The sequence below is a fragment of the Pleurodeles waltl genome, chromosome 4_1, assembly GCF_031143425.1.
Source record: "Pleurodeles waltl isolate 20211129_DDA chromosome 4_1, aPleWal1.hap1.20221129, whole genome shotgun sequence".
In the NCBI taxonomy this organism is placed as follows: domain Eukaryota; kingdom Metazoa; phylum Chordata; class Amphibia; order Caudata; family Salamandridae; genus Pleurodeles; species Pleurodeles waltl.
In genome coordinates, this window is record NC_090442.1 from 23,263,545 (window position 1) to 23,287,880 (window position 24,336).

Sequence of the window (24,336 nt, forward strand, 5' to 3'; positions counted from 1 at the left end):
TGTGCACTGCATCTTACTGCACTATGAAGAATCTGTGCACTGCACTGAATTGAACTGCAGTGTGAAGAATCTGTACACTGCACTGCATCTTACTGCACTGAGGAATCTGTACACTGCATCTTACTGCACTGTGAGGAATCTGTACACGCTGCACTGCATTTTACTGTACTATGAGGAATCTGTGCACTGCACTGCATCTTATTGCACTGTGAGGAATCTGTGCACTGCACTGCATCCTACTGCAATGAGGAATCTGTGCACTGCATCTTACTGCACTGTGAGGAATCTGTGCACTGCACCTTACTGCACTGTGAGGAAACTGTTCACTGCACTGAGTCTTACTGCACTGTGAGGAATCTGTACACTGCATCCTACTGCACTATGAGGGATCTGTGCACTGCTCTGTGAGGAATCTGCACTGCATCTTACTGCACTGTGAGGGATCTATGCACACAGCTCTGCATCTCACTGCACTGCATCTTACTGCACTGTGAGGAATGTGTGCACACTGCACTTACTGCACTATGAGGAATATGTTTACTGCACTGCATGTTACTGCACTGTGAGATATATGTGCATGATACACTCCATCTTACAACACTATGAGGAATCTGTGCACTGCACTGCATCTTACTGCACTGTGAGAAATCTGTGCACACACTGCATCTTACTTGAATCTGAGACATCAGTACACCGCATCTTACTGCACTATAAAGGAATATGTGCCACTGCACTGCATCATACTGTACTATGAGTAATCTGTGCACTGTACTGCATCTTACTGCACTGTGAGGAATCTGTGCATGCTGCACTGCATCTTAGTGTAGTGTGAGGAATGTGTGCACTGCACTGCATCTTACCACACTATGAGGAATGTGTGCACTGCACTGTATCTTACTGCACTGTGAGGAATCAGTGCCACTGCACTCTATCTTACTACACTATGATAAATGTGCACTTCATCTTACTTCACTATGAGGCTGCACAATGCACTGCATCTTGCTGCACTATGAGAAATGTGCACTTCATCTTACTTCACTATGAGGATGCACACTGCACCGCATCTTGCAGCACTATTTATTAGCAACTGTGCATACTGCACTACATCTTACTGCACTATAAGAATTTTGCACCACATTGAATCCTGTGGCACCATGAGGAATCTGTTCCACTGCATTGCATCTTCACTGCACTATGAGAAATCTGTATCCACTGCACTACATCTTGCTGCAGTATGAGGAATCTGTGCAAACACTTCACCTTACTGCACTATGAGGACTCTTTTCCCACTGCACTGATTTGTATTATACTATGAGGGGTGTTTACAGAAACAATGTATGCACTGGTGTTTACTGCAGTATGTGGTATCCGTGCACGCAAGCACTTACTCAATCATTCATTCATCTGCTCTCTCATCCATTCTGTCATTGTTCTATAAACTCCGTAATTCGCTGATCCATTCATCAATCTACTCACTCATTCATCCATCTCTGCACTCACTCATTCATCCATTTAGTCACCCACTGTCTTATGCACAGTCACCCACTCACCCTTCTAAACACCCCCACACACAAGATTGCTAATAAACAAATATGCACTTTTGTTAATAAAAAAGTACACTTAGCTTTTTGACTTTATTGTTTCTTTATCTTTCTTACAGCATGGTTCTGAAGGGGCCATTATAATTCCTGGAGGTAAGATCCTCCTAGGAAATTCTGATACAATGGGGTTTTGTTTTTTGTTATTTCCCCATTCCTGGCACCAGAGGATGAAGTGGAGAATAGTCAGAAGCATTGATGAATGAATGAGTGAAATATTGATAACCTTACCCGTTTTCTCTGTGACAAGTTGTGTAAAGAAAAATCACTGAGTATGAGTGAATTTTAAGCACAAGTTGTAATTCTGATTTGATCATGAACACACATTACACCCTGAATTATAATTTCCCAGGCCCTCGGAAAGGAATCCATAGTTATTTGATCTTAGCATTGAGAAAGACGGCACGCATTCCAATTGAACACACAGAGCTCATTCATACTATTGCAAATGCTATAGACACAAAGGCTTCAGCCGAATGCTGATCTCTAACAGTTTGTCTATGAAAGTCGTTGATAAGTATAATACACAGAGAACTGAGCACCCTAGGCAAGTCAGTCAAACTCTCCAGGTGACCCCAATGCATGGGGATAAAGACCCGGTGTACCCCTGGGTCTCAGTTCAGACACTGTCCACCAGGCATGAGGCGTCTCATCACCCCCCACCCGATACCTCCTCAGAGCTCATGGTCGAGGCACCAGCCAGGGCTCCCTGCACCCCTCCATGAGGCCCACCCCTCTGAAATGTGATTCCACTTCCTCAGGACCATTGGTGGGTAAGTCTCAGGTTCAGTCTCCCAGGCAGTCAAAAAGGCACAGGAACCTAGGGCCCCATTCTACACCGGCTTCACCCTTGGCCACACCATCTAGGCAGGGACTGTGACCAAGAGTGTAGCAGCTGACGGCTGTGCATCATCAGCCCATAGCATGTCAGCCGGCGGTCATCAGCAGTGGAATACAAAGATATCCCCTTGCTGGGGTGAGGATCAGTCACTTTTTAAACACCAGGTCCTCGAGTGGTTCTCATTCCTCTTTGAGGGACAGGCTGACTGCCTCTGCCAGGTCTCCATGTGCTCATCACACAGCTCCTTGCCATCTTCCTGGGTGACAAAGGATTCCTTCAGTGCCTTCAGTCACAGCCAACAGTGTATGACAGTCATGCCCTGCTGGAAATGCTGACGTCCCGCCAGCAGCAGGTTGAGAAAGTACATCCATGTCAAGGGGGTCGAGGATATATGGGTGGCTCACACCCCTTCTTGAGAGGGCAGGTGGGAGGGGGCAGCCTCGGCTCTGTCCCTGCAGGTCCGATGTGCCATTCCTCACCTTCCTTCCAAGGACACAGGAGCCCATTGGTGCCTTTTGCAGTGAGCCACATCGAAAGGGGCACAGCGGCCTCAACCAGCCTCCATGTATTTTATTCCATTCCATGCACATTTATAGAGTGCATGGCTACCCTTGGGCATCCCAGTACTGACAACGCAACATAGAATACACCACTAATCTCAGGGCTTTAGAAGTTTTGGAATCATCAGTTCATTGTCTGTGAGGCACTTTGTATGGTGGAGGGTGTTCCATAGTTTGTCCACATTGTAGCCAAAGAAAAGTCCCGTGCTTAATAGCTGGATACGAGTTTGGGAGCTTTTCCTTCCAAGAATTTGTCCAACCATACCGCGATAATAGCAACCATCTTGGGGCAGAGGTCATGCGTCAGCGATCCTGCCAACGTAGCTTTAGATGGGGGTTTAATGTTGTTGCCTATTACCATGAGTTCCATTTTGTCCTCATTTAATTTGAGGCAGGCTATCTAACTTGCTACCCTTTCCAGACACAGTCCCAGTGAGGATGATTGAGGGTCATGTTCAGGAGAAAGAGAGAACACCAGTTGGGTCAAGCAGTATGCTCAAAGCTGTACATCCTCAATCAATCAGCTTGGTCGCCTCAAGGAGCATCCTATGCATCCACAGCAACACCAGGGCCCCCTTCTGAGTGAACGGTCGGGCCCAGGGCATTGAATGCCCTGCGGATGGTGAAGTATTATAGGCCCTGACCAGGAGCTCAGTTACAGCACATCCACCATTTTGCGTACTTGGCTACGCCCCTCTAGCAGGTATCCATTTGTTTTGAGCTGTAGGGTATTAATGAACACATTTACAGAAGTAAAATCAGGTTTATGGCCATAAACAGATTTGTCACTGGACATTGAGACTCTTGGTGTCGTGAAAGCTACGGTGATTACTTGGGTGGGTCCTTTTGTTGCTTAAATGAAGTTATTGTTACAAGGAGAGATCTGTAGATTGTTTATAGCTGGAAAAAACACAGTAGCAGGTACTCTTACCCAGTGAGTTGCCAAGTGTCTATTGGCACCGCTTTCCAATTGACTAGTTTTGTTTACGAATTACAATTGTCGAAAGAGCAATTGAGTACTAAAGTCTTCTGAGAACACCCAAGCGCTATCCCTGATATTAACATTGGACATGGGGCTCAGTGTTACTTCAAACTCCAACTGTTGTTTACTAAACACCATTAGCCGTGAACATGTTTTACATTGTATTTCTGCTCAACGGGGTGCCAGCACCTTCTGTTTATTTTTAGCAGCAAATCTTAGAGCTCAGCTGAGACAGCGCATGCACTTTTGCTTGTGTAGTGGATCCTATTTAGTTTTAATGGGAAACAGGAGATAGCCTTTTGGCTTGAAAGCCTGTGCCCCCATAACCCAGAGACTTTTAACCTACTTAGATTGTTCTGTCTTAGCCCATTCATTTAATTATTTCTTCCAAGATGGCTGCTATGTTTATAGTTAGGAAGATGTTTTGATTTCACATTATCATTGTCATTTTGTGAAAGCGTCACTATCAGCGTCAAAGAGATGATAGACGTAGGTATTCACATCATGTACTTTCCCACTTATGTGTAACAGTAACAAAATGCACTTTTCAGGAAATTGTTTATATAATTGCCACCCCTAGCATGTCTTCTTATCTACTGTTTGGTAACATACCTGCGTCAGGGATGCTACTTGATCTGTAGAAATACATCTCACGCAGACAAGATTATCAGAGGGATTCCTACCAGATGCCATCAACGCTACCTATGCTACATGTCTCCTTGATGCAGACCCAGCCTTCGTGTCCTCACGGAGTCTGATCTAGAGACCTCATTCCAAGGTAACGAGGGTTGGGGGGCGCTTCTCAAGCACATGGTACTGGAAGATTAGGTTTACCACACCTAGCTGTCTTTTAGGTTAGAGATTCGGTTCTTCATGCTAGGGTATTAGGTCCTATTTCAAATCTCCTGTTATTGCAAGATGGTGGGGGTCTTTATATTCATGACTCACGTCTTTACAATTCTGTTTCTTGCATTGTTCATTATCCTAATCATTGCAGCCCTCGCATTTTACAGTAGACTGCAGTCTTGTTAATAAAACCAATTGAAAACTTTACTGCATATCTTTCATTGCCTGTGTGTGATTGAGACTTGTTGCTTATGTCTCCGTTCAACCACGACTCCCCTGAGATGTCGTACTCTTGAGTCCATGCGTAAAGGCTGCGACAAATCACCTTTTACTATTTGGGTTTTTGGTGAGGTATTGCTTGTGAGCCGGGAGGGTTGGGGTGACAGTTGTGACTTGTAGGATTGGCCTAGTCGCCTACAAACAAAAGTGCTGTCATCCTTAAACCAGCAGCCTTGCTTAGACTTGCTTAGACACTTGTTAGACATTTTGATAACTAAAAGGGATTTGGAGCCCGAACATTGCTAACTATTCGTTGGCTTCGCACCGCTCTCATTTGCTGGCTTCTGATTGGTCAGCGCATCATGGTTTCACTTTATCTTCCCCCATTTTTCCCTTCTGTGGAGCATGGGCCAAGTAGTGATTGCTTCTTTTTGATTAGGGTCCCTCTGCTTCTTTCGCTGTGATTGCAGTACTATTTTTTTTTTCTTCCCCTTTGTTATTGCTTTTTATTTTTACATTTACTATTTTTTTTATTGCCTACCCTGGGCAGGTGAAAAGCTAGGTCTGACTCTGTCAAGTGTTTATTATTTTTCTGTTGCTATTGCAGATCTCAAAGAATGCACTTTTAATGGTAATCATGCACGTCATATGTTTGCAAGCACTGCAAGAGCATCAGTGTGTATTGGGGAAAACTGTGAAAAACTGTGATAGCAGGATAGCACTTTGGACTTGGATATAAGTGTGTACTAAAATACATAACAGAACATCAGACAACAAAGACAACATAAATTACATAACATAGTAGAAGAAAGAGATAACATGCTGTATCATAACATAATAAACTTTATGTTACATTCGAAACGTATCGTAGTGCCAAGGGATATAGGTTAAATAAAAATGTAAATTAGTAACATAATATACAGAACCTCAAATACATTGCACAACAGTACTGTAGCCTCCTGTCTCTTCACACTTCTTTCCAAGCGTCCAGGCTGGATGTCTCTATTTTCCCTTTCATTTGACTTTTGAATTCGACTATGTTTCGCACACACTCGTTTCTTGACCATATCCAGAAGGCTCAGTATCTCAAGTCTCACCAGATGTCTCAACACCTCCGATGATACATGAATGTTAATGTTTCATAGCCGTCCATTTACAACAGTTCTTAACCCAAAGTCACTTCCGGAACATTATTCTAACTCTTGAAAAAGATACAGTGTCAGCAGGATTTACTATTAGAACTGAAATCTGCCAAACTGTGTATTATAAAGTCCTGTCCAAGCATACTCACTTGACTTCTATAGCTTTTGCTGTAAAAGTGGCTGCCACAAACTCTTGCAAGATTTTGATTGTCCTAAGAAATACCAAGTTCCTCCCCGTTGCTCGTGATCTGACACAGAAGTCCATACATTACTGCATGTGCCCAATGACAGCAATCCAGCTGTTCCTCTTCATGTGGTGAGGTGTTTCCTTGTTTTATTTTAATGACAAAACATGATCTGTCCTAAAATGCATGTGTATATCTATCCCTGACTAAAGTGATTGTGTTTCTTTTTCAGCTGCAGAACACCACAGACTTTTTTCCACACAATACCTGCGAAGTCATGTGCCAGAGGTTCGATCAGTACATCTTCTTAGCTACCAGACTCAGCCGGTCTTAGATCTGGTAAGTCAAAGTGGTTTATTACTGGGCATAACTCTGAATATCAAGAGCAAGAGAGGATGACATTGGCTCGTCCCACAAAGTGTTGCGTTCTGGTTACAAGTATCCCTCTGTTGATTTATATCATTAAGTCCAGGTAATCTATTGTTGTAATGCCTTTAGAAGCCCAAGAAGGGACTAACATTAATGACTTTGGAGTATGGATATTTTCTTATTGTAACAGATGGAGGCGCAAAAAGATTTGTGAAACTTAGTGCCGAGGATCGAATCTAATGACAGGATGGCATAGACAGTATCTTTAATGATTTTCTGGGAAAACTTGGTTGGGATGTGTAGGAGGCTGGCCTGTCTTGTAGTGGGTACCAAAGGTACTTACACCCTGTGCCAGGTCCAGTTATCCCTTATTAGTAGAATAGAGGTGTTTCTTGCAGCTTAGGCTGATAGAAGGTGTAGGAGGCTGGCCTGGTTTGTAGTGAGTACCAAGGGGTACTTACACTCTGCACCAGGTACAGGTATCCCTTATCAGTGTAGAAGAGGTGTCTAGCAGCTTTGGCTGATAGAAAAGGTAGCTTAGCAGAGCAGCTTAGGCTGAACTAGGAGACATGCAAAGCTCCTACTATACCACTGGTGTCATATGCACAATATCATAAGAAAACACAATACACAGTTACAAAAAATAAAGGTACTTTATTTTTATGACAGTATGCCACAAGTATCTCAGTGAGTACCCGTAGTAAGAAGGTACGTAATATACACAAGTTATATGTACACAAACCCAAAACAGGTAAGTAAGAGTCAGAAAAGTAATGCAAACAGTGTAGAATTACAATAGGCTGCAATAGGTGAACATAGGACTAGGGGCAACACAAACCATATACTCCAAAAGTAGAATGCGAATCATGAATGGACCCCAGACCTAGGGGAGCTTGTAGAGGGTCGCTGGGACTGTAAGAAAACAGTCAGGGTGTCCAAGATACCCCACCCCAAGACCCTAAAAAGTAGGAGTAAAGTACACCTACTACCCCAAAAGGACACAATAGTCGTGATAGGGGGATTCTGCAAGAACAACAAACACCAGCAGTGCACTGAAAATGGATTCCTGGACCTGAGGACCTGCAAAGCAAGGGGACCAAGTCCAATAGACACGACAGGGGGGGGGACAGGAGCCCAGGAAACCCAAGATGAAGGTGCAAGGAAGCTGCCTCCGGATGGACGAAGCTTGGAATTCTGCAAGAACGAAGAGGACTAGGAACTTCTCCTTTGGAGGGAAGATGTCCAGCGTCGCGATGAAGGTTGCAGAAGTGTTCCCACGCAGAAATACCGCAAACAAGCCTTGCTAGCTGCAAGGGTCGCGGCAGAGGTTTTTGGGTGCTGCTGGGGACCAGGAAGGACTAGGACGTCGCCCCTTGGAGGAGAAGACAGAGGGGGCGCTCACCAACTCAGAGGGCCCCTACAGAAACAGACAGCATCCGCAGAAGTACCCGAACAGGCACTTAGAAGATTTGTGAACCGGAGTCCACGCAGAGTTACAAAGGAGGGTCCCACGACGTCGGAGGCCAACTCAGAGGGTTGAGCACTGCAGGACGGAGTACTGGGGACCCAGGCTGGGCGGTGCACAAAAGAAATCCTGGAAGAGTGCACAGGAGCCGGAGCAGCTGCAAATCACGCAGTACACAGGTTTGCAGTCTAGCATGGGGAGGCAAGGACTTACCTCCACCAAACTTGGACTGAGGGATCACTGGACGGTGGGAGTCACTTGGATAGAGTTCCTGTGTTCCAGGGACCACGCTCGTCAGGATGAGAGGGGACCTAGAGGACCGGTGATGCAGTCTTTTGGTGCCTGCGTTCGCAGGGGGAAGATTCTGTCGACCCACGGGAGATTTCTTCTTGGCTTCTGGTGCAGGGTGAAGGCAGGTGACGCCGAGAGCATGCACAACCAGGAAACAGTCGAGAAAGCCGGCAGGATGAGACGCTACAATGTTGCTGGTAGTCGTCTTGGTACTTTGTTGCGGTTTTGCAGGCATCCTGGAGCAGTCAGCGGTCGATCCTTGGTAGAAGTCGAAGAGGGAGATGCACAGAAACTCTGGTGAGCTCTTGCATTCGTTATCTGAAGAATTCCCCAGAGGAGAGACCCTAAATAGCCAGAAAAGGAGGTTTGGCTACCAGTAAAGGAGGATTGGCTACCAAGAGAGGTAAGAGCCTATCAGAGGGGGTCTCTGACGTCACCTACTGGCCACTCAGAGCAGTCCAGTATGCCCCCAACACCTCTGTTTCCAAGATGGCAGAGGTCTGGGACACACTGGAGGAGCTTTGGGCACCTCCCCTGGGAGGTACTGGTCAGGGGAGTAGTCACTCCCCTTTCCTTTGTCCAGTTTCATGCCAGAGCAGGGCTGGGGGATCCCTGAACCAGTGTAGACTGGCTTATGCAGAGATGGGCAGCATCTGTGCCCATCAAAGCATTTCCAGAGGCTTGGGGTGGCTACTCCTCCCCAGCCCTTCACACCTATTTCCAAAGGGAGAGGGTGTAACACCCTCTCTCAGAGGAAATCCTTTGTTCTGCCTTCCTGGGCCAGGGCTATGTACAGTGCACGCGTGTAATGGTGTCCCCGCACTCACAAAGTCCGGGGAATTTTCCCTGAACAATGTGGGGGCACCTTGGCTAGTGCCAGGGTGCCCACACACTAAGTAACTTTGCACCCAACCTTCACCAGGTGAAGGTTAGACATATAGGTGACTTATAAGTTACTTAAGTGCAGTGGTAAATGGCTGTGAAATAACGTGGACGTTATTTCACTCAGGCTGCACTGGCAGGCCTGTGTAAGAATAGTCAGAGCTCCCTAGGGGTGGCAAAAGAAATGCTACAGCTCATAGGGATCTCCTGGAACCCCAATACACTGGGTACCTCAGTACCATATACTAGGGAATTATAAGGGTGTTCCAGTATGCCAATGTGAATTGTTGAAATCGGTCACTAGCCTGTTAGTTACAATTTGGAAAGCAGAGAGAGCATAACCACTGAGGTTCTGGTTAGCAGAGCCTCAATGAGACAGTTAGTCATCACACAGGGAACACATACAGGGCACATCCTTATGAGCGCTGGGGCCCTGCCTGGCAGGGTGCCAGTGACACATAGACTAAAACAACATATATACAGTGAAATATGGGGGTAACATGCCAGGTAAGATGTTGCTTTCCTACACCCTCCTATGGTTGAAAATGCAGTTTTAGGTTTAGCATCCTCAGCCAATGTGATCTGCCAATACCCTGCAGTCAAATCAAAGGTGCTTAGATACTTGGCAGATGCCAGTGTATCTATGAGCTCATCTGCCCTGGGTATAGGGTGAGCATCAGTTTTTGTTACCTGATTGAGTCCTCTGTAATGTACACAAAACCTCATCTCCCTTTTTCCATCTTTTGAGTGAGGCTTTGGTACAAGCACCACAGGACTCGCCCATGGGCTTTCAGAAGGTTCAACCACTCCTAGATCAAGCATTTTCTGAACCTCTTGTTTTATGTAGTCCCTGACATGGTCAGGCTGCCTATAGATTTTACTTTTGACAGGCATGCTGTCTCCAGTATCAATTGTATGTTCACACCAAGATGTGGTGCCTGGCACAGTTGAAAAGAGTTCAGAAAACTGTCCAAGGAGATTTATGCAATTGTCTTTCTGTCCTGCAGTAAGACAGTCTGCCAAAACTACTCCCTCCACTAGAGCATCCTCTTCAGTGGAGGAGAAGAGATCAGGGAGAGGGTCACTCTCTTATTCCTGTCCTTCTTCTGTTACCATGAGCAGGGTGAGATCAGCCCTCTCATAGTAGGGTTTTAGGTCGTTGACATGAATCACCCTAAGGGGACTCCTGGCAGTGCCCTGGTCAACCATGTAGGTGACCTCGCCCTTTTTCTCAACAATGAGATGGGGTCCACTCCATTTGTCTTGGAGTGCTTTTGGGGCCACAGGCTCCAATACCCACACCTTCTGTCCTGGGTTGGTACTGAATCAGAACAGCCTTCTGGTCATGCTATTGCTTTTGGAGCTCTTGGCTGGCCTGAAGGTTTTTACTGGCCTTTTTCATGTACTCAGCCATTCTGGATCTTAGGCCACGTACATAGTCCACTATGTCCTGTTTGGGAGCTTTTAAAGGTTGTTCCCAACCCTCCTTCACAAATCAAATCAAATCAAATCATTAGCATTTATAAAGCGCGCTACTCACCCGTGCGGGTCTCAAGGCGCTAGGGACAAAGGGGGTGGTTATCGCTGCTCGAACAGCCAGGTCTTTAGGAGTCTCCGGAAAGCGGAGTGGTCCTGGGTGGTCCTGAGCCTGGTGGGGAGGGAGTTCCAGGTCTTGGCCGCCAGGAAGGAGAAAGATCTCCCACCCGCCGTGGAGCGTCGGATGCGAGGGACGGCGGCGAGTGCGAGGCCAGAGGAGCGGAGGGGGCAGGTGGGGACGTAGAAGTTGAGCCGTCTGTTGAGGTATTCCGGTCCCTTGTCGTGGAGGGCTTTGTGTGCGTGGGTGAGAAGTCGGAAGGTGATCCTTTTGCTGACTGGGAGCCAATGCAGGTGTCTCAGGTGTGCGGAGATGTGGCTGTTGCGGGGTACGTCGAGGATGAGGCGGGCTGAGGCATTTTGAATGCGTTGCAGGCGATTTTGGAGTTTGGCGGTGGTCCCAGCGTAGAGGGTGTTGCCGTAGTCCAGGCGGCTCGTGACGAGGGCGTGGGTCACGGTTTTTCTGGTGTCGGCGGGGATCCAGCGGAAGATCTTGCGGAGCATGCGGAGGGTGAGGAAGCAGGCGGAGGACACGGCGTTGACTTGCTTGGTCATGGTGAGAAGGGGGTCCAAGATGAAGCCGAGGTTGCGGGCGTGGTCTGCGGGGGTCGGTGCGGTGCCACCAGGAGTCGTCCCAGGCAGACGGGGTGTTGCCGAGGATGAGGACTTCAGTTTTTTCAGAGTTCAGCTTTAGGCGGCTGAGCCTCATCCAATCTGCGACGTCCTTCATACCCTCTTGTAGGTTGGTCTTGGCGCTGGCGGGGTCCTTGGTGAGGGAGAGTATAAGTTGGGTGTCGTCGGCGTAGGAGGTGATGATGATGTCGTGCTTGCGTACGATGTTAGCGAGGGGGCTCATGTAGACACAAGTGTTAGTGGATCTCTTACAGGGTGCCCAAATAGGAGTTCAAAGGGGCTGAAGCCCACTCCTTTCTGGGGTACCTCCCTGTAAGCAAAAAGGAGGCAAGTTAACAGGACATCCCATCTCCTCCTGAGTTTTTCAGGGAGTCCAATTATCATTCCTTTGAGAGTTTTATTAAACCTCTCTACCAGCCCATTAGTCTGTGGATGATAAGGTGTGGTGAATTTGTATGTTACACCACATTCCTTCCACATAGCCTTCAAGTATGCAGACATAAAGTTGCTACCCCTGTCTGATACAACCTCTTTTGGGAAACCCACTCTGGAAAAGATTCCCAGGAGGGCTTTTGCCACTGCAGGTGCTGTAGTGGTCCTTAGAGGAATTGCTTCAGGATATCTTGTGGCATGGTCCACAACCACCAAGATAAACCTATTGCCTGAAGCAGTAGGAGGGTCAAGGGGGCCAACTATGTCAACCCCTACCCTTTCAAAGGGGACCCAAACCACAGGTAGTGGAATAAGGGGAGCCTTTGGTGTGCCACCAGTCTTGCCACTGGCTTGGCAGGTCACACAAGACTTACATAAATCTTTTGTGTCCTCTGACATACTAGGCCAGTGAAACAGGGGGACAAGCCTTTCCCATGTTTTGATCTGGCCCAAATGCCCAGCCAAAGGAATGTCATGTGCCAGAGTTAGGAGGAACTCTCTGTACTGCAGGGGAATGGCCAATCTCCTGGCTGCTCCAGGTTTTGGGTCCCTTGCCTCTATGTACAAGAGGTTGTCCTCCCAGTAAACTCTATGTGAGTCACTGACATCCCCATTTTGCTGCTTGACAGCTTGCTGTCTGAGACCCTCTAATGTGGGAGAGGATTGCTGTGCCACACTCAGCTCTTCCCTGGCAGGCCCCCCTCCACCCAAAAGCTCAGCAGTGTATGCTGCCATCTCATCTGGTGAAGGTTCTGCACAGGGAGGACATTCTTCTTCCTCTGAAGGAGAATCATATGTAGAGAGAGGGATAGTGGGTAGGGATTTACCCTTACTACCCCTAGTTGTAGGGAGCCCTTGGACCATTGTTCCAGGATCCAAGTTACCCTGTCCTTTTTGCTTTTTGGCCTGAGCCCTTGTCAAAGCAAAAATATGCCCAGGAACGCCCAGCATTGCTGCATGAACCTTCAGCTCCACTTCTGCCCAAGCTGATGTCTCTAAATAATTTCCTAGTAGACAGTCTACAGGTAAATCTGAAGCAACCACAACTTTCTTTGGACCAGTAAACCCCCCCCCCCCAGTTGAGATTCACAACAGCCATGGGGTGGCTAAGAGTGTTGTTATGAGCGTCTGTCACTTGGTACTGCTGACCAAGTAGGTGTTGTTCAGGGTGTACCAGTTTCTCTATTACCATGGTAACACTGGCACCTGTGTCCCTGTAGGCCTGAACCTCAACACCATTTATTAGGGGAAGTTGCTTGTACGTATCCATATTAAGGGGACAAGCAACCAAGGTGGCCAAATCAATGGCACTTTCAGAGACTAACACAGCCTCTGTGGTCTCCCTAACAAGACCAACCCCAACTAAATTACCAAAAGTGAGCCCAGCTACTCCCTTGGATTGGCTATTAGTAGCTTTGCTCCCACCACCACTGCTATTACTAGGGGCACTAGAATTTGCAGTAGGGGTTATGGTAGTGGGAGGTTTAGTGTTTTTCTTTGGCCAACTGGCATCAGTTGTCCAATGGCCTTTGACTTTACACAAATAAAACCAAGGCTTTTTAACTTGATTTGAAGAGGATTTGGACCCACCACCCCCACCAGAAGATTTTGGTGGGCCTGATGAAGACTCAGTTTTACCTTTGTCCCTACACTTGTCAGAAGACTTACCATCCTTCTTTTTGCCATCCTTGTCACCCCCTGTATGAACTTTTCTGTTCACTCTTCTGTTCTCTGCTTGAGACCCGGGGGATCATGGAATTGTGCCCCCAATGCCAGAAGGGCATTGGGGTGACAATTCCATGATCTTAGACATGCTACATGGCCATGTTCGGAGTTACCATTGTGACACTGTACATAGGTAGTGACCTATGTACAGTGCACGCGTGAAATGGTGTCCCTGCACTCACAAAGTCTGGGGAATTTGCCCTGAACGATGTGGGGGCACCTTGGCTAGTGCCAGGGTGCCCTCACACTAAGTAACTTTGCACCCAACCTTCACCAGGTGAAGGTTAGACATATAGGTGACTTATAAGTTACTTAAGTGCAGTGGTAAATGGCTGTGAAATAACGTGGACGTTATTTCACTCAGGCTGCAGTGGCAGGCCTGTGTAAGAATTGTCAGAGCTCCCTATGGGTGGCAAAAGAAATGCTGCAGCCCATAGGGATCTCCTGGAACCCCAATACCCTGGGTACCTCAGTACCATATACTAGGGAATTATATGGGTGTACCAGTATGCCAATGTAAATTGGTGAAATTGATCACTAGCCTGTTAGTGACAAATTTGGAAAGCAGAGAGAGCATAACCACTGAGGTTCTGGTTAGCAGAGTCTCAGTGAGACAGTTAGTCATCACACAGGGAACACATACAGGGCACATACTTATGAGCACTGGGGCCCTGTCTGGCAGGGTCCCAGTGACACATAGACTAAAACAACATATATACAGTGAAATATGGGGGTCACATGCCAGGCAAGATGGTACTTTCCTACACCATCAATTTAATGGTCTCCAGCCTGTCCCACCAAGATATGTGTTTCGGGACCATGTTGCTAGTAGTTCCTTCATTTTGGCTAGGGTTTTATATTCATTGAATGTGACTGGTTCTTCGAGATTATTGGAAAACCAAATACCAAGGTACTTAATGGAGGATTTCCATTGGAAATTAGAAGAACCAATTACCGACGGATGACAGTGGATATTAAGAGGAAGGATCTCTGTTTTGTCTTTGTTCAGGGAGTATCCGGAGTATTGGGTAAATTGATTTACAATAGAGAGGATTTCCAATATAGCCAATTGAGGGGATTTTGTAAAAATCAAAATGGGTGCAGTGCCACTTCCCTTACATCTGCCTCTAAGTCTTTACAGGGCTGCTTAGATCATAAATAAACCATAAGTAGCAATGGTGATTCAGCGCTGCCAGGGCGTGATAGTTAGATGCGATATGCAGTGAGTAGACACAGTAGAGGATGTCAGACCTTCGTTATGTGAGCATACACCTCAAGGCCAAATCAACGGAACTGGGTCATGCTCTGTCTCTTTTTATTTGTTCTAGGCATTCATTGTAAATAGGTCTTAGATACACAAATCCTGCAGGTAGTTTATTACATGTTAGATTTTTTTTTAAACTTACAGACTGATCGTTCACTTGCTGGGGGGAAAGGTTGGGAGCACCTTCCTCATGTATCCAGATGCTCTGGGCAGGTCAGGAGTGTCGGGCAGGCTGTGTGGTTGAAGCCCTCCCATCTCGTTTCTATCCAAGGCTTGCGAGCGCAATTTCTCTGTCGATGGGGTCCAGGGACTCCAATTTCAGCAAAATTCTGGGGAGGTTAGGTGGGTTGAGTGATGCGGTTGTGCAAAGCCCTCACTAATCTGGTTTGCATGCGCAGTCTCTGTTTTGGAGGGATACATGGTAGCTAAGTTGCCAAACATATACTGTGCTTCTGTTTTTTTCTTATAGTTCAGAATGAACGCATTGGGCACTGGGGACTGCGCGCTGGGCTCCAGGTAGGTCGGGCGTACCGAGCGGGTCAAGCCAAGTGATCAGAGCAGTTTCGGCGCATGCGCCCCCATCTTGGGTTCCAAGGAGGCACGCTGCAGGCAGATTAGGCCGACATATCAGCATTCTGGTAAGTCTTCATGGCGATCATTCAATGTAGGGCAGTCGCGGAATGCCTTCAAATATTTTTGGGGTTCATAGAGACGTTTGGAGCCAAGTTTGCAGTCATGTTGTGCAGCAGGCTCGGAGCAGCTCACAGGAAAGCCGCTATATTGCCCATATGCTGACCACGCCGTCCCCAATAGCTCTCAATTATATGAAAGACACAGAGGTGAGTATTATGTATTACTTTCCATGGTTTGTCTATTGAGCAGCCAAGTTAAATGTAGTAACAAAAAGACTGCCATTCCTACAACCCACTGGAATTCCTCGCTGCAGCACTCTGAACTGGGTGCACTGTCATGTCTCAGTACCTGTGCACTTCTTCTGTTGGTTCCTCACAAGCACCTACCTGTGCACCTCCTCTGTCGGTACCTCCCAGGCGAGCTTCTAAATATGAAGCTTGTGATACCTGTACTTCCAGCCATGGCCGTTGACTATCAGACTGTTACCTGATGTCTTCTCTGTGCAAGCATTGAGTTGATCCCCGCGTTTTGACAGTGAGCCTGCAGAGTGAATATGCAGACTTAGGGTGTGAGGGGCAGGAGATGGAAAGGAAATCAGGTAAGCATGGATATAAGAAATGCCCAAAGGCAGAAATGCTGCATTCACCTGTTAACAACGGACACTTCCTCCCACTGTGCCAAAGGCCTCTCTGGCCACAGAGAAGCTTCCTCGGCACTAAACGGACAGTACCAAGGGCCTAATTTAGGTATTAGAGGAGGGGTTAATCCGTCACAATGGTAATGGATATCCAGTCCGCTGAAATCGAAATCCCATTATTTCCTATGGGATTTAGATTTTGGCAGACAGGATACCCATCACCATTGTGATGGAGTAACCCATCTGCCAATATCTAAGACAGGCCCGTAGTCAAATACCCTTAAAAGGAAGATAAAGCAACAGTTGTTTAATATGAACACATCTGTTGGCTACGGAACATATCAGGTCAATTACTGATTGTGATGGCTTCAATCTATTAAGAGCTAAATGGCTGATAACGCAGTTGTTTGTGCCCCTTGTCTATGTGCATGATGTAAAGGTATGTATTCCAGTGAACCCCTCCTTCTGGAAGGAGCTGCAGATTAAAGCAAAATAAAATCCAAAATGTATCTGCTTTAGGAAGAACTAAAGAATCTCTCTGTGTAAAGTGTCCGAGCCAGAGCGAGGCCGTGGAAGCTGCACTAGTTTCAGGGAGATGGACCAATATTATGGCGATAGAAAATCCACCTTAACGCACGACTCCCAGGGGTTCCTTTGCTATATACTTCCAGAAGAATTACCTTTATCATATACTTCCTGAAGAGTTAACTTGGTTATATACTTCCTTAAGAGTTTCCTTTGTTATATACTTTCTGTAGAGTTTGCTTTGTTATATACTTCCTGAAGAGCCCTTTATTATGTACTTCCTGAAGAGTTTCCTTTCTTATATACTTCCTAGGAGTTTGCTTTATTACGTACTTCTTGAAAAAATTACCTTTCTTCTACACTTTTTCAAACTAAAGTAACAGCATCATGTCCCCATCCATCTCTCTTTCCACAAACTGTTCTTGTTTAGATTAAATCTTGTCCATGTGCACCTTCCTAAAGTTGTGCCTATAGCATGTGGGTGCTCCGTGAGCACCCCTCCTTTGCCAAGTTACTCTGTGAACACTGGTAAATGTCCGCTTTTTCTGAAGTGAAGAAGATGCAATGTTCTCAGCAGAACTTTTAGCTAAATATTTGTATATGATTAAATGTCCCTTGATAAGTTTCAACAATGATGAAATAATGACTTTTACAACCAGATAAATATTTTGTATTCACGTTCCTTTACGTTTCCATTTAGCGATTTTCAATCTTTTTACATCCAACAGGAAACAAGCTCTGAATGCGCAAAATGATTATGAATAATAAAGATAATATTGTAAATCTGAAAAAACGGTCAGAAATGATGAGATCCAGTATTCTGGAAAACATCAGTGCAGTCGGCGACTGAGAAACCTGCACATAAACAGATCCTGGAAGAAGGAGACAAGAGCAGTTCAGTGAATGTAAGAGCCTAAGCTGTGCACCTCCATGCCACAAGACGAAGAAATGACCTCTAAAAAATGAAGGCAACAAAACTGACAAACCTTCCAATGGAGTGAAGCTAGACAACAGAAGGGCAAAGGAAAGAAGAGTTCTGCCATCTAAAGTACAGAGCACGGTCCCAATTTGCACTGACAAGAAGGGGGGTGAATCTTTACCCGCAAGCGTCCAAAACCATTATCCAATCTAAAGACACAATCACTCAAAAAGAAGCCTTGCACATATTATGAGCGTGGCCATGTCAGCCCATCAGGAAACACAGTCATGGAATGTAGATAAATATATACCAGATCCTGAGACACTAACCAAGAAAGACAAATCATACAACTGCAGCGAGAGCTTTTGTTTGTCGTCAGAACTAAAGCACCCTCAGCAAACGCACACATGTGAAAGAAAATACAATGAATGCGTTAATATTGTCAGTCATTCAGCACTCTTAAAAGGTCATCAACTAACACACATGGGAGGAAAACCATACCATTGCAATGAATGTGAAAGAAGTTTTAGTGGTTCTTCAAATCACATGGCTCATCAGCGAACACACACAGGGGAAAAGCCATTCAAGTGCAGTGAATGTGTGAAGAGCTTTAGTCGATTACTAGACCTACAAAGATATCAGCGAACACACACAGGGGAAAAAACATTTAGATGCAGTGAATGTGTGAAGAGCTTTAGTCGATTAACACTCCTAAGAGAGCATCAGCGAATACATACAGGGGAAAAGCCATTCCAGTGCGGTGAATGTCTGAAGAGCTTTAGTCGATTATCAAATCTACAGAGACATCAGCGAACACACACGGGGGAAAAGCCATTCAGGTGCAGTGAATGTGTGAAGAGCTTTAGTCGATTATCAAACTTACAGAGCCATCAGCGAACGCACACGGGATAAACCATTCAAGTGCAGTGAATGTGTGAATAGCTTTAGTCTGTTATCAATTCTACAAGTACATCAGCGAACGCACACAGGGGAAAAACCATACCATTGCAGCGAATGTGGAAGTAGTTTTAGTGAATTTTCAACATTAAGGAGGCATCAGAGATCACACACAGGTGAAAAACCATACCATTGCAGCGAATGTGGAAGTAGTTTTAGTGAATCTTCAACATTAAGGGGACATCAGCAAATACACACAGGGGAAAGGCCATTCAAGTGCACAGAATGTGTGAAGAGTTTTATTCGATTATCAGCTCTCCAAAGACATCAGCGAACACACACAGGGGAAAAACCGTACCATTGCAGTGAATGTGGAAGTAGCTTTAGTTACTCTTCGACATTAAGGAATCATCAGCGAACACACACAGGCGAAAAACCATATCGTTGCAGCGAATGTGGAAGAAGTTTTAGTGAATCTTCGACATTAAGGGTCCATCAGCGGATACACAATGGAGAAAAGCCATTCAAGTGCAATGACTGTGGAAAGAGATTACGTACTTTATCACACTTAAAAAGGCATCAACGATCACACACTGGGGAGAAACCATTCAATTGCACTGTGTGTGTGAAGAGCTTTAGTCACTCAGCACTCCTAAAAAAGGCATCAACATACACACTTGGGGAAATCCATTCAGATGCAGTGAATGTGTGAAGAGTTTTAGTCAATTATCAAACCTGCAAACACATCAGTGAACACACACTTGAAAAGACCATTCAAGTGCAGGAACTGTATAAAGAGTTACAGTCGCTTAGCACACCTCCAAAGACAATATCGAACAGACACAGGAAAAATCAAACAACTCTTAAGTTTCTCAAGTCTTGACAGTTAAGTAAAGATTGGATCTTTAGCACTAAAGAATTCCAGCTCTTAGAAGCTAGAATCCAGAACTATCAACTCCCTGCTATACATTTCTGGAGCCTTGACCCTGGAAATGGAATCTGGATTGAGAAGAAAAGAAACACAAATTATATTCAGGTTTGAGTTTATAAGCAAAAAGGAACCCTCATTTGATCAACTCTGCGGATAAATGCAAAGACTTAAAAAGTATGTGCTGCCTCGTGAGTAAAGAATAAACATTTGTGATGCAGTTGATGCTTCCTCAGACCACAAATAAGATAGGTTGCAGCTTTCTGAATCATCTGAAATGTGCTTTTGGAGCCGCTAAATAGACAGTGTTCTTATAACTCAGTCTTGTATAGAGGTAGGAGTTGTCCAATAAAATATTCATGCGAGAGGAAAGAAAAATAAACATCTTCAGTAGCCAAAGGTGGTAGAAACGAATGCATCACTGAATTATTTTTATCAAAGTGCCAAATCCCTGCTTCTGATTTCCTGCAGGTGGGAGTGGTAGTTTGGGACGAGGTCTCTTTAAGGACTTGGAAATGAAAGTGTACTTACTGTTAAATACCAGAAAGAGCACAGCACATCTATGCCGCCAAGGTTCTGCCCTCCTTGCATGTTTCGTATTGAAGGTTTTTTCAACCAATGAGAGTCAAGCGTCTCAGCACTTGTGACTAAAGAGAGACCACTTCTGCTGGATACTTTTACCTGATGATTCCTCACCTATCGCATAATGCCCAGGTGCCTGTCGGCATCAGGAATCTTCAAAGGCTATTGCATTGCCGGTAGGGAGCCTGGCATTACATTGGTGCCAAAGCTGGCATCCAATGACTTCACTGAAGCCATATAGTGTTCATGCCAGCACAAGGACATCAGTACCCTTTTTTCTACCCTTTTGGCGTAGATCCGGAGCTCAGTCTCTCAAAAAGTCTTACATTTTCTCACAGAAATGTTTCCAACAAGTGTAGTACCGTATGTCCTTCCAAGAGATCGGGGTTCAGGCCCTGCAGGGATCGGGAAGGACAGGTGTCCTTAACAGATCCCCAATTCACCTGCCCCTTGTGCCTGGGTTCAAACCACAGCTCCTGGTCCTGTAACTCTGGCCAGAGTAAGCACCCAAAGGACATCAAGGACCATGAGGCGAGGCTCTTCATGGCTTGGTCCGGGGACAAGAAGCACAGTTGACACCCCGTCCAACCACACTAAAGGTCAAAAAAGAAAAGCTCAAGAGGCAGACCATAGCTCAGATGTAGAAATCATGAATTCAGGGATACATTTTCAAACAATGTATAACAATATAGACATTCTTGCTTAGTAGAGTCCCCTGTCAATCTTATTAATGGTAATGAAATTTAGTAACAATAAGTTCTGAATATATCATACAAATAAATTTGACAACAAGAGTGTTTTGCTCTCTAGTTGGTGCACAGAACTGGGGCTTTTCCAAGGCCAAAAATTATTTAGTATACCGTCTGGTATTATAAGTGTTTCAGAAATAGAATTGGGTAGGAAAATAACGATAATACTCCGGTAATAATTGAGAAAATGTAAGGTCCCTAGGGTTGGAAAGAACAGCAACGTGTGGATTGGTCCCGATTCTTAATATATTTCATTACCATCAACAAGATGACTGCTGTTAAAAGGAAAATGTAGCCCCTGGTCTTTGACCTTTACAGCAAAACTCAGTTCATATATATGTAGCTTTGGAAGCTGGAGATTGTATGGGGTCACTCGACCAGCAGGATGCATACCTCCACATCCTGATCCTGCATTTGCACCCGAAGCATCTGCATTTTGTAGTGGGTTCTACACACCACTAGTTTGTTGTGCTCCCATCTGAGTTAACCACTCGAGTTTTCACAAAGATGATGGCAGTGGTTACAACCCATCTCTGAAGGTCAGGTACACCTATTTTCCATACCTGGATTACTGGCTAATCAAAGTTGGATCACCGGAGGCAGTATCTCCCAATCTACAGTCAAGAGTAGCCCAATTGTTCAACCTGTGTTTCTCAACAAATGAGCCAAAATCCCATCCAACGCCCTCCCAACAACTCCACTTTATAGGGTCAGTACTGGGGACCACTCTTCTCCACACCTTTCCTCCACCTCAGAGGATGGCAGCCTTTCGGGGTAAATAGTTGCCTTTTTCCAACACAATGTGAAAGTCCCAGCTCTGAAGGTCCTTTGACTGCTAGGTCTAATGGGTTGCGGCATTCTCCTAGTCCTGCGTGCACGTTGACACATGAGGGCACTGCGGTGGTGCCTCTGCGGGTAGAGGCTACAGTATGGGGGAGACCTATTGGACTCTATCATAACCTCAGTGCTGCAACATATGTGGTTTACTGGGGAACGAGGTGAACTTGAGCTGCAAGATGTCCATTGCTCCCCGTTCAGTCGTGGCTTCAGTAGAAATGTATTTTTCTACTTCAGGGTGACTTGCCTAGAGGATCTGATGATCAGAGTTGTTTGGTCCCTGGAAGGACAGGGTCGGTTGGAACTGCAGGCAATGTAGCTGGTACTGAAGGCCTTCGTCTCCTCCATCCATGGGCAGTCTGTCCAGATCCTGGCAGACAATTCTGCAGCAATGTGCTATGTCAATAAGCTAGGAGGAATAGAGTCTCATTTCTTTTGCCTGGAAACATTGAGACTGGTCTTGGGCAAACCACCAAGGGATTTGGATCACCACCGGCCACCTAGCGGAGTGTCCCTGAATGTCAGAGCTAAGTCTCATCTGGTGTTACCTTGTCAACCATAAGTGACATCTGCTTTGGACATTAGTCCAGGTCATCTTCTCCTGGTGGGGTACTCCTCAGATGACTTGTTTGCTTTTTCAGAAAATGCTCAATGCCAGCAGTTCTGTGTCCTCCTGTATTCTTTCATGGGAGCCTGGGGGGACACTTTGAATTCAGGTGGAACTTTCAACTGCACTACACATTTCCTTTGATTTCCTGGATTCTGTGGAAGTTACACCAAGACAGGTCCCAAGTCTTTCTCACCGCCCCAGATTGGCCAAGGGGAGTGTGGTATGAAGACCTTCAGCACTTCTCCATATGTCCACTTCTGAAGCTGCCATGCAGACTACACCTTCTCTCCCAGTCGGCGGGAATGGTGCCACATCTCAATTTCCAAGGCCTTCTCCTTCATGCCTGGAGATTGAGCTGGACATCTGAACTCCGTGTAACTGGCAGCAGAGGTGGTAGACATCATCTTGTCAGCATGATGACCCTCCACAAAGTCCATCAGAACAAGAGGTTAATTATTATTGGTAACAATCTTTCTGGGGTATGCTCTACCTGCAGATTCCTCATTGACCCGTCTACCTCCACATTTGATGAATGTGTTAAAGGGAGAATTAATATGATCCCAAATTCCTTTTTTGGTACTGGATGACTCTGTCGATGTTACTCAGTCTACTGGCCTCGAAGCTGGGGAAATAAACGGATGAAAACGGCTGTCATTGTGCACTAAATGGTTTTGAAGACATCATCAGACTCCACTTCCGGACCTGATGCGAACCAAGGCCCCCTACCGGCGATTTGAGAGGTTAGAAGTTTCCAGATCCAGACTGGCACCTCTACAGGTGAGGAATCTGCAGGTAGATAAGAGTATCCACCAGAAAGATCGTTACCACAGGTAAGTAACTTTTTTCTTCCTGCCTCAGGGCTATCTGCATGGCATGGTGGGAGTTCACTGAGAATTGTCTTCTCCAGCGGGGCTGAGAGCACTGGGGATGTTTGATTAATTAATTTAAATAGCTTGTTGATTGATGATAAATCTGTCCCTAGCCTTCAGTGTGGATGTGCAGAATGAGTAGCCGCTCTGACATCCAGTTGTGTGACTTTAAGGCAACAGATAAAAGGAAAACAGAATTGCATTTTGCAAGCTGCTTTTGTCAATTTATTGTTGTCCTTAAAATGAAAATAACATTTGTTTTAAAAAAAGCTAATGTGAGAAGCTGTAAATATGTAATGTCTTTCCTCCTAATACACATGGCCTAAGTGTTCTGTAATAATTTGCAGAAAGTATGAAACATACTGAAACTAGAGCAGAATTGAAAAGGTTGAGAGTTTTAGGTCATAAATTGACGTCATTAGTATAACAATTCATGTAATCCATAGGTTGAAGGAAGCTGCTGGTATATATTTCTGCAAGTTTCATTTAACCATTGGTGTTTTAAACTATGGGTTCCATTTAAGTTAGTCTATCTTTGGATATTTCATCAAACGTATAATAATTTGTGGACATCAGGTGTGTGGTATATTTTTTGTGCAGCAGTTCCTTGTTTGCCTTCTACTGTTTATGAATTGATTAGCTAATGTTCATTTGCATTTTTGTAATTTGTGTATTTTTCTGTACTATGGATGTAACAATTTCATGGAATATACATTAATGTACATTCATTCTAAAATAAATCTTGATTGGCTCATTCACTCACATTCTGTCAACTCTTATTTATGAAGACAACACTGAAATGTATGCCTAAGACCAGGTGTCTAGAGGCCCATGGAGGTCTGTGAAGCCACTCAGGGGATCCGTAACTGCTCAGAAAAGCAAATAATATTAAGAGATTAATAAATTGTATGTAAGAAGAGACACACAATGAACAACTTATTTTTTTTATGTTCCATAAATGTGATAAATTTGAAATTGGAGGCTGAAAATTAACTTGCTATCCTCAGATTGTGAGACTTGTGAGAGCAGTGCAAGTGCATCAGACAGAATATAGTATGGACGATGAGTGGCCTCAGATGGATCTGTGGGAGCAGTGCAAGCGCATCAAACAGAATATAGTATG

General features: G+C 45.3%; 1 pseudogene; it reads left to right on the plus strand.

The window, feature by feature from the left end:
* Positions 1-6,591: 6,591 nt before the first annotated feature.
* LOC138287283 (zinc finger protein 135-like) lies at positions 6,592-23,975 on the plus strand (annotated as a pseudogene).
* Positions 23,976-24,336: the final 361 nt, after the last annotated feature.